Raw genomic sequence first — 13,377 nt, forward strand, 5'->3', positions numbered from 1 at the left:
TGACGGCACGGAAAGCCTGCGAGATTTAGGAGACATCGCCAGTGCAAGTGGCAATCCGGAAGGAAGACCCTTCAAGGCGGAGGGTCCTTTCCTGCACAAAACTGCGCCCTAGCATTTAACTTCACAGAACAGGTATCCTCGCACGCCTGTGGCTTACTCTACAGAAAGGACACTGTGAGCAACCTCTCCCGAAAAGCCTTCGCCAACGGCTTGGAGACAACAGCAAGCGAGCGCAGTGGAGGCACAGACCATTATCCTAGATAGCAGCACAGTGTCTCTAGCAGAGATCGCCTCCCGGAGGATACTTACGCCACACCGAGGTTCCAGCAGGGAGTTTTGCCTTGTAGCAGTACAACTCACTCAAGAAACAGAGCTGAGGTGTAGGGCTAATCTGACGTGCGCTCACTCTATGTGTCCGCGAGAAGGTTTCACGGAGCAGAAGGCATCACCGACCGCGACCACGTGTGTGCACCCAAGAAGCCCTGTGCCGTGGGTGTTCTCAGGCCGACCGAGAAGACCTAGGTGTGTGCTGTACCCGCTCTCGGTGGTTCACACGCCGCGTGACCCTGTGCCTTTGGAGGGTTTTCAGGGCGGGTGGCACCTCTGCGCTGCGAGCGCGAAGAGGCGTAGAGGCCTTTCACACTGGAGGAAGGGCCTGCATCTATCTCACGGAGAAAATGTGTACGTCGCCCGGCAGATGGAGGCGCGCTCTTGACACCATTTCTTCTGCCCGTTTAAAACACAAGTATTTGTACTCGATCCGGGCTGCCTGGTTACATGCTTGGCAGTCCGCATCACCCCGAGTACCTTTCCTGAAGTTTGATTCGTAGCTGGGTAAACTCGGGCTTCAGAGGCTAGATGAGACCCAACGTGTTCGGCTTGTGGCGAAAGCCTTTGACCAGAGGCCTATACGCTTGTGCTCGTGGCGAGGGCTAGGCAAGAACGTTTACGCACTGGGTTTTTATCTTTACTCCAAGCTGCCCCTTTCGGCTGCAGCAGGCGGCGTGTCCGTATCCCAGCCAGGGAAGCAGGCCCGTCGGGGAGTCTGCCAGGCGACAGGCCTCCACTCTAGATAACGGCGAAAATGCATCGAGGCCTTCGGAAGCCCCTCTCAAGGAAAGGCTCCTCTCCGGACTAGAAGACTTTGCTAGCGGACTTCAGCAGCTCCTCTCCTTCAGGGTGCTCCGGCTGTGAAGACTAGTGAAAGCCACCATGGTCCCCAGCTTCTGAACGGCTCTTTCCCGAGTTGGTCCCATCCGTGGAAACGCCGAAGGGGCTGATCTCAACCGATCGGGCTGCGCACCGTGAGTCTCTGGGGTAGGGCAGCCCTGAGCCAGTGTGCCACCCAAGGAATGAAAAGCCAAGTTTCCTTACCCACAAGAAGGCACACTGAGGCCCGGTGTGTTCTCTATGAAATTTACGTGGGCTTGAAGGGTGATGCCTATACTACATTGTGGAAAGGCTGGGTCTTACGGCTCTCTCTTTCTCCCTCTCTCGGGCCCATACCCTGGTGCTCAGCTCTTGTGGGAATGCTGAGTGAGAGACACCGCCACTGTGCTGGACTCAGAAGGCTTCCTCCCTTTATGGCAATTCTGTTTGTCTCTTACGTCGAGGAGCAATGGAGGGTGCGCACAGGTATTCTGAAATCAACTGGCTGACGACAGAGGCTCCGGGGGAGCTGGTTTCTCGGTGGAAGGAGCCAAAAGGCCCGCCTTCCTATGGTCTCCTTTAGAGCTGCCGGACACCCGGCCGTCTGAGGCCTAACAATTGGACATTGTGACGGCATGGCATGGAAACCCTGGGAACCCTAAGACACGGTGGAAGTGCGGTTCGCAAGCTGGGTGCCAGGAACCTTCAAAGCACAGTGTGGTTTCATGTACGAAAGCGAGCCCAAGCGTCTGAGGCTGGCAGCCTCTTGCTTGCGAGGCTTGGTGTCCCCGTGGGCCTGACGGCTACTTCCCTGTTTCCGGCACCCTCAGGAAACTCTTCAGAAGAGCCTTCGGAAGCCGCTGAGAGAGAACAGCTGCGAAGTGGAGGCACAGAGCAGTCACCTCGATACCAGCCCCGTGTCCCAAGCAACGATCCTTCCCCGGAGGGTTCTTAACCCACCCAGGGATTCAAGCAGGGAGTTTGCCTTGTCCAACTTGCACAGGAAACTGGCATGAGAGGTAGGGCTCATGTACTTGCGTTCACACGACGAGGCCCGGAGAAGTTCTCACGGAGCCGAATCCAGCACCCTTCCTCCACCACGTGTGTACAACAAAGGAGCGCTGGGCAGTGGGTGTTCTCAGGCCAAGAGAGAAGTCCTTGTTCTGTGCTGCACCTGCTGGGTGGTTCAAGGGTTCTCTGACCTTCCTCCTCTGGAAGCTTTTCAGAGCTGAGGCTACCCCTGGGCTGCGAAAGCAGAGAGGCGTAGAGGCCTTTCACACTGAAGGCGTGGGCTGGTTTCCCAGGGAGAAAGTGTACGTCGCCCACACCCACACCCCCACCCCACCCCAGCTGGAGGCGTGCAGGTTGACACCATTTTGTTCTGCCCACGGAAAATACAAAGAGGCGTACACGATTTGGGCTGTCTGGCGAAAGGATTCTGAATCGCTGGCACCCTGAGTACCTTTCCTGAAGTTTGCCTCCTAGCTGGTTAAACTCGGCGTTCAGAGGCGAGATGAGAACAGACTTGCTCAGCGTGCGGCGACGAGCCTTGATGCCCTGCCCTAAACGTTTGTGCTTCTGGCCAGCGTCGCGCAAGTACTTTGACACGTAGGATTCTTACCTTTACTCTAAGCTGTCCCTGTTGGCTGAAGCAGTCGGCGTGTCTGTATCGCAGCCTGGGAGGCAGGGCGTTGGGGGAGTCCGCCAAGTGACTGGCCTCCATCATAGCTGAGAAAGTGCGTCGAGGTTTTCGGGAGCCACTTACAGGGAAAGGTTGCAATTCGGAATTGGAGACTGTGCTGGCAAACGTCAGCAGCTCCTCTCCCTCGCAGTGCTCTGGGTGTGCCGACTCCTAACAGCCACCACGGTCCCCAGCTTGTGAACGGTCCCACTGCGAGCCGGTTTCATCCGTGAAAGATCCACGTGAGGCCGATCTCCAGCGATCGGGCTCCACGCCTTGAGCCTCTGGGACAGGGCAGCCCTGTGCCGATGTGCCCACCAGGGGACGCAACCGAAGTTTACTTACCACGGGAAAGCGCATCAAGGCCTCGTGTTCTCTCCATGAGATGAACGCGAGCTTGAAGGGTGACGCGTCAGAGTACACTGTGAACAGCTCGCCGGTACGCCTGTCTTGCCCCCTCTCACGGTCTCACGCACCCGGGCTCAGTTCCCTGTTGGAATGCTGAGTGGGAGCGCCAGCCTCCCTTCTGGACTCTGAAGCCTTCCGCCCCTAATGGCAAGTCTGTGTGCCTCTCACGTGGGGGGGCGGAATGAGGTCGCCCGCAGAGGTTCTGACATGAAAGAACTAAAGACGCGTGGTGCTGAGGAGCTGGTTCCTCATGGAGGGAGCCCAAAGGCCAGAACGCCGAAGGTCTCTTCCAAGGCTGCCGGACGCTCTGCCCTTCTAGGCCTGAGATACGGACCTTGTGACGGCACGGAAAGCCTGCGAGATTTAGGAGACATCGCCAGTGCAAGTGGCAATCCGGAAGGAAGACCCTTCAAGGCGGAGGGTCCTTTCCTGCACAAAACTGCGCCCTAGCATTTAACTTCACAGAACAGGTATCCTCGCACGCCTGTGGCTTACTCTACAGAAAGGACACTGTGAGCAACCTCTTCCGAAAAGCCTTCGCCAACGGCTTGGAGACAACAGCAAGCGAGCGCAGTGGAGGCACAGACCATTATCCTAGATAGCAGCACAGTGTCTCTAGCAGAGATCGCCTCCCGGAGGATACTTACGCCACACCGAGGTTCCAGCAGGGAGTTTTGCCTTGTAGCAGTACAACTCACTCAAGAAACAGGGCTGAGGTGTAGGGCTAATCTGACGTGCGCTCACTCTATGTGTCCGCGAGAAGGTTTCACGGAGCAGAAGGCATCACCGACCGCGACCACGTGTGTGCACCCAAGAAGCCCTGTGCCGTGGGTGTTCTCAGGCCGACCGAGAAGACCTAGGTGTGTGCTGTACCCGCTCTCGGTGGTTCACACGTTGCGTGACCCTGTGCCTTTGGAGGGTTTTCAGGGCGGGTGGCACCTCTGCGCTGCGAGCGCGAAGAGGCGTAGAGGCCTTTCACACTGGAGGAAGGGCCTGCATCTATCTCACGGAGAAAATGTGTACGTCGCCCGGCAGATGGAGGCGCGCTCTTGACACCATTTCTTCTGCCCGTTTAAAACACAAGTATTTGTACTCGATCCGGGCTGCCTGGTTACATGCTTGGCAGTCCGCATCACCCCGAGTACCTTTCCTGAAGTTTGATTCGTAGCTGGGTAAACTCGGGCTTCAGAGGCTAGATGAGACCCAACGTGTTCGGCTTGTGGCGAAAGCCTTTGACCAGAGGCCTATACGCTTGTGCTCGTGGCGAGGGCTAGGCAAGAACGTTTACGCACTGGGTTTTTATCTTTACTCCAAGCTGCCCCTTTCGGCTGCAGCAGGCGGCGTGTCCGTATCCCAGCCAGGGAAGCAGGCCCGTGGGGGAGTCTGCCAGGCGACAGGCCTCCACTCTAGATAACGGCGAAAGTGCATCAAGGCCTTCGGAAGCCCCTCTCAAGGAAAGGCTCCTCTCCGGACTAGAAGACTTTGCTAGCGGACTTCAGCAGCTCCTCTCCTTCAGGGTGCTCCGGCTGTGAAGACTAGTGAAAGCCACCATGGTCCCCAGCTTCTGAACGGCTCTTTCCCGAGTTGGTCCCATCCGTGGAAACGCCGAAGGGGCTGATCTCAACCGATCGGGCTGCGCACCGTGAGTCTCTGGGGTAGGGCAGCCCTGAGCCAGTGTGCCACCCAAGGAATGAAAAGCCAAGTTTCCTTACCCACAAGAAGGCACACTGAGGCCCGGTGTGTTCTCTATGAAATTTACGTGGGCTTGAAGGGTGATGCCTATACTACATTGTGGAAAGGCTGGGTCTTACGGCTCTCTCTTTCTCCCTCTCTCGGGCCCATACCCTGGTGCTCAGCTCTTGTGGGAATGCTGAGTGAGAGACACCGCCACTGTGCTGGACTCAGAAGGCTTCCTCCCTTTATGGCAATTCTGTTTGTCTCTTACGTCGAGGAGCAATGGAGGGTGCGCACAGGTATTCTGAAATCAACTGGCTGACGACAGAGGCTCCGGGGGAGCTGGTTTCTCGGTGGAAGGAGCCAAAAGGCCCGCCTTCCTATGGTCTCCTTTAGAGCTGCCGGACACCCGGCCGTCTGAGGCCTAACAATTGGACATTGTGACGGCATGGCATGGAAACCCTGGGAACCCTAAGACACGGTGGAAGTGCGGTTCGCAAGCTGGGTGCCAGGAACCTTCAAAGCACAGTGTGGTTTCATGTACGAAAGCGAGCCCAAGCGTCTGAGGCTGGCAGCCTCTTGCTTGCGAGGCTTGGTGTCCTCGTGGGCCTGACGGCTACTTCCCTGTTTCCGGCACCCTCAGGAAACTCTTCAGAAGAGCCTTCGGAAGCCGCTGAGAGAGAACAGCTGCGAAGTGGAGGCACAGAGCAGTCACCTCGATACCAGCCCCGTGTCCCAAGCAACGATCCTTCCCCGGAGGGTTCTTAACCCACCCAGGGATTCAAGCAGGGAGTTTGCCTTGTCCAACTTGCACAGGAAACTGGCATGAGAGGTAGGGCTCATGTACTTGCGTTCACACGACGAGGCCCGGAGAAGTTCTCACGGAGCCGAATCCAGCACCCTTCCTCCACCACGTGTGTACAACAAAGGAGCGCTGGGCAGTGGGTGTTCTCAGGCCAAGAGAGAAGTCCTTGTTCTGTGCTGCACCTGCTGGGTGGTTCAAGGGTTCTCTGACCTTCCTCCTCTGGAAGCTTTTCAGAGCTGAGGCTACCCCTGGGCTGCGAAAGCAGAGAGGCGTAGAGGCCTTTCACACTGAAGGCGTGGGCTGGTTTCCCAGGGAGAAAGTGTACGTCGCCCACACCCACACCCCCACCCCACCCCAGCTGGAGGCGTGCAGGTTGACACCATTTTGTTCTGCCCACGGAAAATACAAAGAGGCGTACACGATTTGGGCTGTCTGGCGAAAGGATTCTGAATCGCTGGCACCCTGAGTACCTTTCCTGAAGTTTGCCTCCTAGCTGGTTAAACTCGGCGTTCAGAGGCGAGATGAGAACAGACTTGCTCAGCGTGCGGCGACGAGCCTTGATGCCCTGCCCTAAACGTTTGTGCTTCTGGCCAGCGTCGCGCAAGTACTTTGACACGTAGGATTCTTACCTTTACTCTAAGCTGTCCCTGTTGGCTGAAGCAGTCGGCGTGTCTGTATCGCAGCCTGGGAGGCAGGGCGTTGGGGGAGTCCGCCAAGTGACTGGCCTCCATCATAGCTGAGAAAGTGCGTCGAGGTTTTCGGGAGCCACTTACAGGGAAAGGTTGCAATTCGGAATTGGAGACTGTGCTGGCAAACGTCAGCAGCTCCTCTCCCTCGCAGTGCTCTGGGTGTGCCGACTCCTAACAGCCACCACGGTCCCCAGCTTGTGAACGGTCCCACTGCGAGCCGGTTTCATCCGTGAAAGATCCACGTGAGGCCGATCTCCAGCGATCGGGCTCCACGCCTTGAGCCTCTGGGACAGGGCAGCCCTGTGCCGATGTGCCCACCAGGGGACGCAACCGAAGTTTACTTACCACGGGAAAGCGCATCAAGGCCTCGTGTTCTCTCCATGAGATGAACGCGAGCTTGAAGGGTGACGCGTCAGAGTACACTGTGAACAGCTCGCCGGTACGCCTGTCTTGCCCCCTCTCACGGTCTCACGCACCCGGGCTCAGTTCCCTGTTGGAATGCTGAGTGGGAGCGCCAGCCTCCCTTCTGGACTCTGAAGCCTTCCGCCCCTAATGGCAAGTCTGTGTGCCTCTCACGTGGGGGGGCGGAATGAGGTCGCCCGCAGAGGTTCTGACATGAAAGAACTAAAGACGCGTGGTGCTGAGGAGCTGGTTCCTCATGGAGGGAGCCCAAAGGCCAGAACGCCGAAGGTCTCTTCCAAGGCTGCCGGACGCTCTGCCCTTCTAGGCCTGAGATACGGACCTTGTGACGGCACGGAAAGCCTGCGAGATTTAGGAGACATCGCCAGTGCAAGTGGCAATCCGGAAGGAAGACCCTTCAAGGCGGAGGGTCCTTTCCTGCACAAAACTGCGCCCTAGCATTTAACTTCACAGAACAGGTATCCTCGCACGCCTGTGGCTTACTCTACAGAAAGGACACTGTGAGCAACCTCTTCCGAAAAGCCTTCGCCAACGGCTTGGAGACAACAGCAAGCGAGCGCAGTGGAGGCACAGACCATTATCCTAGATAGCAGCACAGTGTCTCTAGCAGAGATCGCCTCCCGGAGGATACTTACGCCACACCGAGGTTCCAGCAGGGAGTTTTGCCTTGTAGCAGTACAACTCACTCAAGAAACAGGGCTGAGGTGTAGGGCTAATCTGACGTGCGCTCACTCTATGTGTCCGCGAGAAGGTTTCACGGAGCAGAAGGCATCACCGACCGCGACCACGTGTGTGCACCCAAGAAGCCCTGTGCCGTGGGTGTTCTCAGGCCGACCGAGAAGACCTAGGTGTGTGCTGTACCCGCTCTCGGTGGTTCACACGTTGCGTGACCCTGTGCCTTTGGAGGGTTTTCAGGGCGGGTGGCACCTCTGCGCTGCGAGCGCGAAGAGGCGTAGAGGCCTTTCACACTGGAGGAAGGGCCTGCATCTATCTCACGGAGAAAATGTGTACGTCGCCCGGCAGATGGAGGCGCGCTCTTGACACCATTTCTTCTGCCCGTTTAAAACACAAGTATTTGTACTCGATCCGGGCTGCCTGGTTACATGCTTGGCAGTCCGCATCACCCCGAGTACCTTTCCTGAAGTTTGATTCGTAGCTGGGTAAACTCGGGCTTCAGAGGCTAGATGAGACCCAACGTGTTCGGCTTGTGGCGAAAGCCTTTGACCAGAGGCCTATACGCTTGTGCTCGTGGCGAGGGCTAGGCAAGAACGTTTACGCACTGGGTTTTTATCTTTACTCCAAGCTGCCCCTTTCGGCTGCAGCAGGCGGCGTGTCCGTATCCCAGCCAGGGAAGCAGGCCCGTGGGGGAGTCTGCCAGGCGACAGGCCTCCACTCTAGATAACGGCGAAAGTGCATCGAGGCCTTCGGAAGCCCCTCTCAAGGAAAGGCTCCTCTCCGGACTAGAAGACTTTGCTAGCGGACTTCAGCAGCTCCTCTCCTTCAGGGTGCTCCGGCTGTGAAGACTAGTGAAAGCCACCATGGTCCCCAGCTTCTGAACGGCTCTTTCCCGAGTTGGTCCCATCCGTGGAAACGCCGAAGGGGCTGATCTCAACCGATCGGGCTGCGCACCGTGAGTCTCTGGGGTAGGGCAGCCCTGAGCCAGTGTGCCACCCAAGGAATGAAAAGCCAAGTTTCCTTACCCACAAGAAGGCACACTGAGGCCCGGTGTGTTCTCTATGAAATTTACGTGGGCTTGAAGGGTGATGCCTATACTACATTGTGGAAAGGCTGGGTCTTACGGCTCTCTCTTTCTCCCTCTCTCGGGCCCATACCCTGGTGCTCAGCTCTTGTGGGAATGCTGAGTGAGAGACACCGCCACTGTGCTGGACTCAGAAGGCTTCCTCCCTTTATGGCAATTCTGTTTGTCTCTTACGTCGAGGAGCAATGGAGGGTGCGCACAGGTATTCTGAAATCAACTGGCTGACGACAGAGGCTCCGGGGGAGCTGGTTTCTCGGTGGAAGGAGCCAAAAGGCCCGCCTTCCTATGGTCTCCTTTAGAGCTGCCGGACACCCGGCCGTCTGAGGCCTAACAATTGGACATTGTGACGGCATGGCATGGAAACCCTGGGAACCCTAAGACACGGTGGAAGTGCGGTTCGCAAGCTGGGTGCCAGGAACCTTCAAAGCACAGTGTGGTTTCATGTACGAAAGCGAGCCCAAGCGTCTGAGGCTGGCAGCCTCTTGCTTGCGAGGCTTGGTGTCCTCGTGGGCCTGACGGCTACTTCCCTGTTTCCGGCACCCTCAGGAAACTCTTCAGAAGAGCCTTCGGAAGCCGCTGAGAGAGAACAGCTGCGAAGTGGAGGCACAGAGCAGTCACCTCCATACCAGCCCCGTGTCCCAAGCAACGATCCTTCCCCGGAGGGTTCTTAACCCACCCAGGGATTCAAGCAGGGAGTTTGCCTTGTCCAACTTGCACAGGAAACTGGCATGAGAGGTAGGGCTCATGTACTTGCGTTCACACGACGAGGCCCGGAGAAGTTCTCACGGAGCCGAATCCAGCACCCTTCCTCCACCACGTGTGTACAACAAAGGAGCGCTGGGCAGTGGGTGTTCTCAGGCCAAGAGAGAAGTCCTTGTTCTGTGCTGCACCTGCTGGGTGGTTCAAGGGTTCTCTGACCTTCCTCCTCTGGAAGCTTTTCAGAGCTGAGGCTACCCCTGGGCTGCGAAAGCAGAGAGGCGTAGAGGCCTTTCACACTGAAGGCGTGGGCTGGTTTCCCAGGGAGAAAGTGTACGTCGCCCACACCCACACCCCCACCCCACCCCAGCTGGAGGCGTGCAGGTTGACACCATTTTGTTCTGCCCACGGAAAATACAAAGAGGCGTACACGATTTGGGCTGTCTGGCGAAAGGATTCTGAATCGCTGGCACCCTGAGTACCTTTCCTGAAGTTTGCCTCCTAGCTGGTTAAACTCGGCGTTCAGAGGCGAGATGAGAACAGACTTGCTCAGCGTGCGGCGACGAGCCTTGATGCCCTGCCCTAAACGTTTGTGCTTCTGGCCAGCGTCGCGCAAGTACTTTGACACGTAGGATTCTTACCTTTACTCTAAGCTGTCCCTGTTGGCTGAAGCAGTCGGCGTGTCTGTATCGCAGCCTGGGAGGCAGGGCGTTGGGGGAGTCCGCCAAGTGACTGGCCTCCATCATAGCTGAGAAAGTGCGTCGAGGTTTTCGGGAGCCACTTACAGGGAAAGGTTGCAATTCGGAATTGGAGACTGTGCTGGCAAACGTCAGCAGCTCCTCTCCCTCGCAGTGCTCTGGGTGTGCCGACTCCTAACAGCCACCACGGTCCCCAGCTTGTGAACGGTCCCACTGCGAGCCGGTTTCATCCGTGAAAGATCCACGTGAGGCCGATCTCCAGCGATCGGGCTCCACGCCTTGAGCCTCTGGGACAGGGCAGCCCTGTGCCGATGTGCCCACCAGGGGACGCAACCGAAGTTTACTTACCACGGGAAAGCGCATCAAGGCCTCGTGTTCTCTCCATGAGATGAACGCGAGCTTGAAGGGTGACGCGTCAGAGTACACTGTGAACAGCTCGCCGGTACGCCTGTCTTGCCCCCTCTCACGGTCTCACGCACCCGGGCTCAGTTCCCTGTTGGAATGCTGAGTGGGAGCGCCAGCCTCCCTTCTGGACTCTGAAGCCTTCCGCCCCTAATGGCAAGTCTGTGTGCCTCTCACGTGGGGGGGCGGAATGAGGTCGCCCGCAGAGGTTCTGACATGAAAGAACTAAAGACGCGTGGTGCTGAGGAGCTGGTTCCTCATGGAGGGAGCCCAAAGGCCAGAACGCCGAAGGTCTCTTCCAAGGCTGCCGGACGCTCTGCCCTTCTAGGCCTGAGATACGGACCTTGTGACGGCACGGAAAGCCTGCGAGATTTAGGAGACATCGCCAGTGCAAGTGGCAATCCGGAAGGAAGACCCTTCAAGGCGGAGGGTCCTTTCCTGCACAAAACTGCGCCCTAGCATTTAACTTCACAGAACAGGTATCCTCGCACGCCTGTGGCTTACTCTACAGAAAGGACACTGTGAGCAACCTCTTCCGAAAAGCCTTCGCCAACGGCTTGGAGACAACAGCAAGCGAGCGCAGTGGAGGCACAGACCATTATCCTAGATAGCAGCACAGTGTCTCTAGCAGAGATCGCCTCCCGGAGGATACTTACGCCACACCGAGGTTCCAGCAGGGAGTTTTGCCTTGTAGCAGTACAACTCACTCAAGAAACAGGGCTGAGGTGTAGGGCTAATCTGACGTGCGCTCACTCTATGTGTCCGCGAGAAGGTTTCACGGAGCAGAAGGCATCACCGACCGCGACCACGTGTGTGCACCCAAGAAGCCCTGTGCCGTGGGTGTTCTCAGGCCGACCGAGAAGACCTAGGTGTGTGCTGTACCCGCTCTCGGTGGTTCACACGTTGCGTGACCCTGTGCCTTTGGAGGGTTTTCAGGGCGGGTGGCACCTCTGCGCTGCGAGCGCGAAGAGGCGTAGAGGCCTTTCACACTGGAGGAAGGGCCTGCATCTATCTCACGGAGAAAATGTGTACGTCGCCCGGCAGATGGAGGCGCGCTCTTGACACCATTTCTTCTGCCCGTTTAAAACACAAGTATTTGTACTCGATCCGGGCTGCCTGGTTACATGCTTGGCAGTCCGCATCACCCCGAGTACCTTTCCTGAAGTTTGATTCGTAGCTGGGTAAACTCGGGCTTCAGAGGCTAGATGAGACCCAACGTGTTCGGCTTGTGGCGAAAGCCTTTGACCAGAGGCCTATACGCTTGTGCTCGTGGCGAGGGCTAGGCAAGAACGTTTACGCACTGGGTTTTTATCTTTACTCCAAGCTGCCCCTTTCGGCTGCAGCAGGCGGCGTGTCCGTATCCCAGCCAGGGAAGCAGGCCCGTGGGGGAGTCTGCCAGGCGACAGGCCTCCACTCTAGATAACGGCGAAAGTGCATCGAGGCCTTCGGAAGCCCCTCTCAAGGAAAGGCTCCTCTCCGGACTAGAAGACTTTGCTAGCGGACTTCAGCAGCTCCTCTCCTTCAGGGTGCTCCGGCTGTGAAGACTAGTGAAAGCCACCATGGTCCCCAGCTTCTGAACGGCTCTTTCCCGAGTTGGTCCCATCCGTGGAAACGCCGAAGGGGCTGATCTCAACCGATCGGGCTGCGCACCGTGAGTCTCTGGGGTAGGGCAGCCCTGAGCCAGTGTGCCACCCAAGGAATGAAAAGCCAAGTTTCCTTACCCACAAGAAGGCACACTGAGGCCCGGTGTGTTCTCTATGAAATTTACGTGGGCTTGAAGGGTGATGCCTATACTACATTGTGGAAAGGCTGGGTCTTACGGCTCTCTCTTTCTCCCTCTCTCGGGCCCATACCCTGGTGCTCAGCTCTTGTGGGAATGCTGAGTGAGAGACACCGCCACTGTGCTGGACTCAGAAGGCTTCCTCCCTTTATGGCAATTCTGTTTGTCTCTTACGTCGAGGAGCAATGGAGGGTGCGCACAGGTATTCTGAAATCAACTGGCTGACGACAGAGGCTCCGGGGGAGCTGGTTTCTCGGTGGAAGGAGCCAAAAGGCCCGCCTTCCTATGGTCTCCTTTAGAGCTGCCGGACACCCGGCCGTCTGAGGCCTAACAATTGGACATTGTGACGGCATGGCATGGAAACCCTGGGAACCCTAAGACACGGTGGAAGTGCGGTTCGCAAGCTGGGTGCCAGGAACCTTCAAAGCACAGTGTGGTTTCATGTACGAAAGCGAGCCCAAGCGTCTGAGGCTGGCAGCCTCTTGCTTGCGAGGCTTGGTGTCCTCGTGGGCCTGACGGCTACTTCCCTGTTTCCGGCACCCTCAGGAAACTCTTCAGAAGAGCCTTCGGAAGCCGCTGAGAGAGAACAGCTGCGAAGTGGAGGCACAGAGCAGTCACCTCCATACCAGCCCCGTGTCCCAAGCAACGATCCTTCCCCGGAGGGTTCTTAACCCACCCAGGGATTCAAGCAGGGAGTTTGCCTTGTCCAACTTGCACAGGAAACTGGCATGAGAGGTAGGGCTCATGTACTTGCGTTCACACGACGAGGCCCGGAGAAGTTCTCACGGAGCCGAATCCAGCACCCTTCCTCCACCACGTGTGTACAACAAAGGAGCGCTGGGCAGTGGGTGTTCTCAGGCCAAGAGAGAAGTCCTTGTTCTGTGCTGCACCTGCTGGGTGGTTCAAGGGTTCTCTGACCTTCCTCCTCTGGAAGCTTTTCAGAGCTGAGGCTACCCCTGGGCTGCGAAAGCAGAGAGGCGTAGAGGCCTTTCACACTGAAGGCGTGGGCTGGTTTCCCAGGGAGAAAGTGTACGTCGCCCACACCCACACCCCCACCCCACCCCAGCTGGAGGCGTGCAGGTTGACACCATTTTGTTCTGCCCACGGAAAATACAAAGAGGCGTACACGATTTGGGCTGTCTGGCGAAAGGATTCTGAATCGCTGGCACCCTGAGTACCTTTCCTGAAGTTTGCCTCCTAGCTGGTTAAACTCGGC

The sequence above is a fragment of the Delphinapterus leucas genome, chromosome 20 (assembly GCF_059928025.1).
Source record: "Delphinapterus leucas isolate spDelLeu-1000000601 "Yukka" chromosome 20, BTC_Dleu_Yukka2, whole genome shotgun sequence".
NCBI classification, from domain to species: Eukaryota; Metazoa; Chordata; class Mammalia; order Artiodactyla; family Monodontidae; genus Delphinapterus; species Delphinapterus leucas.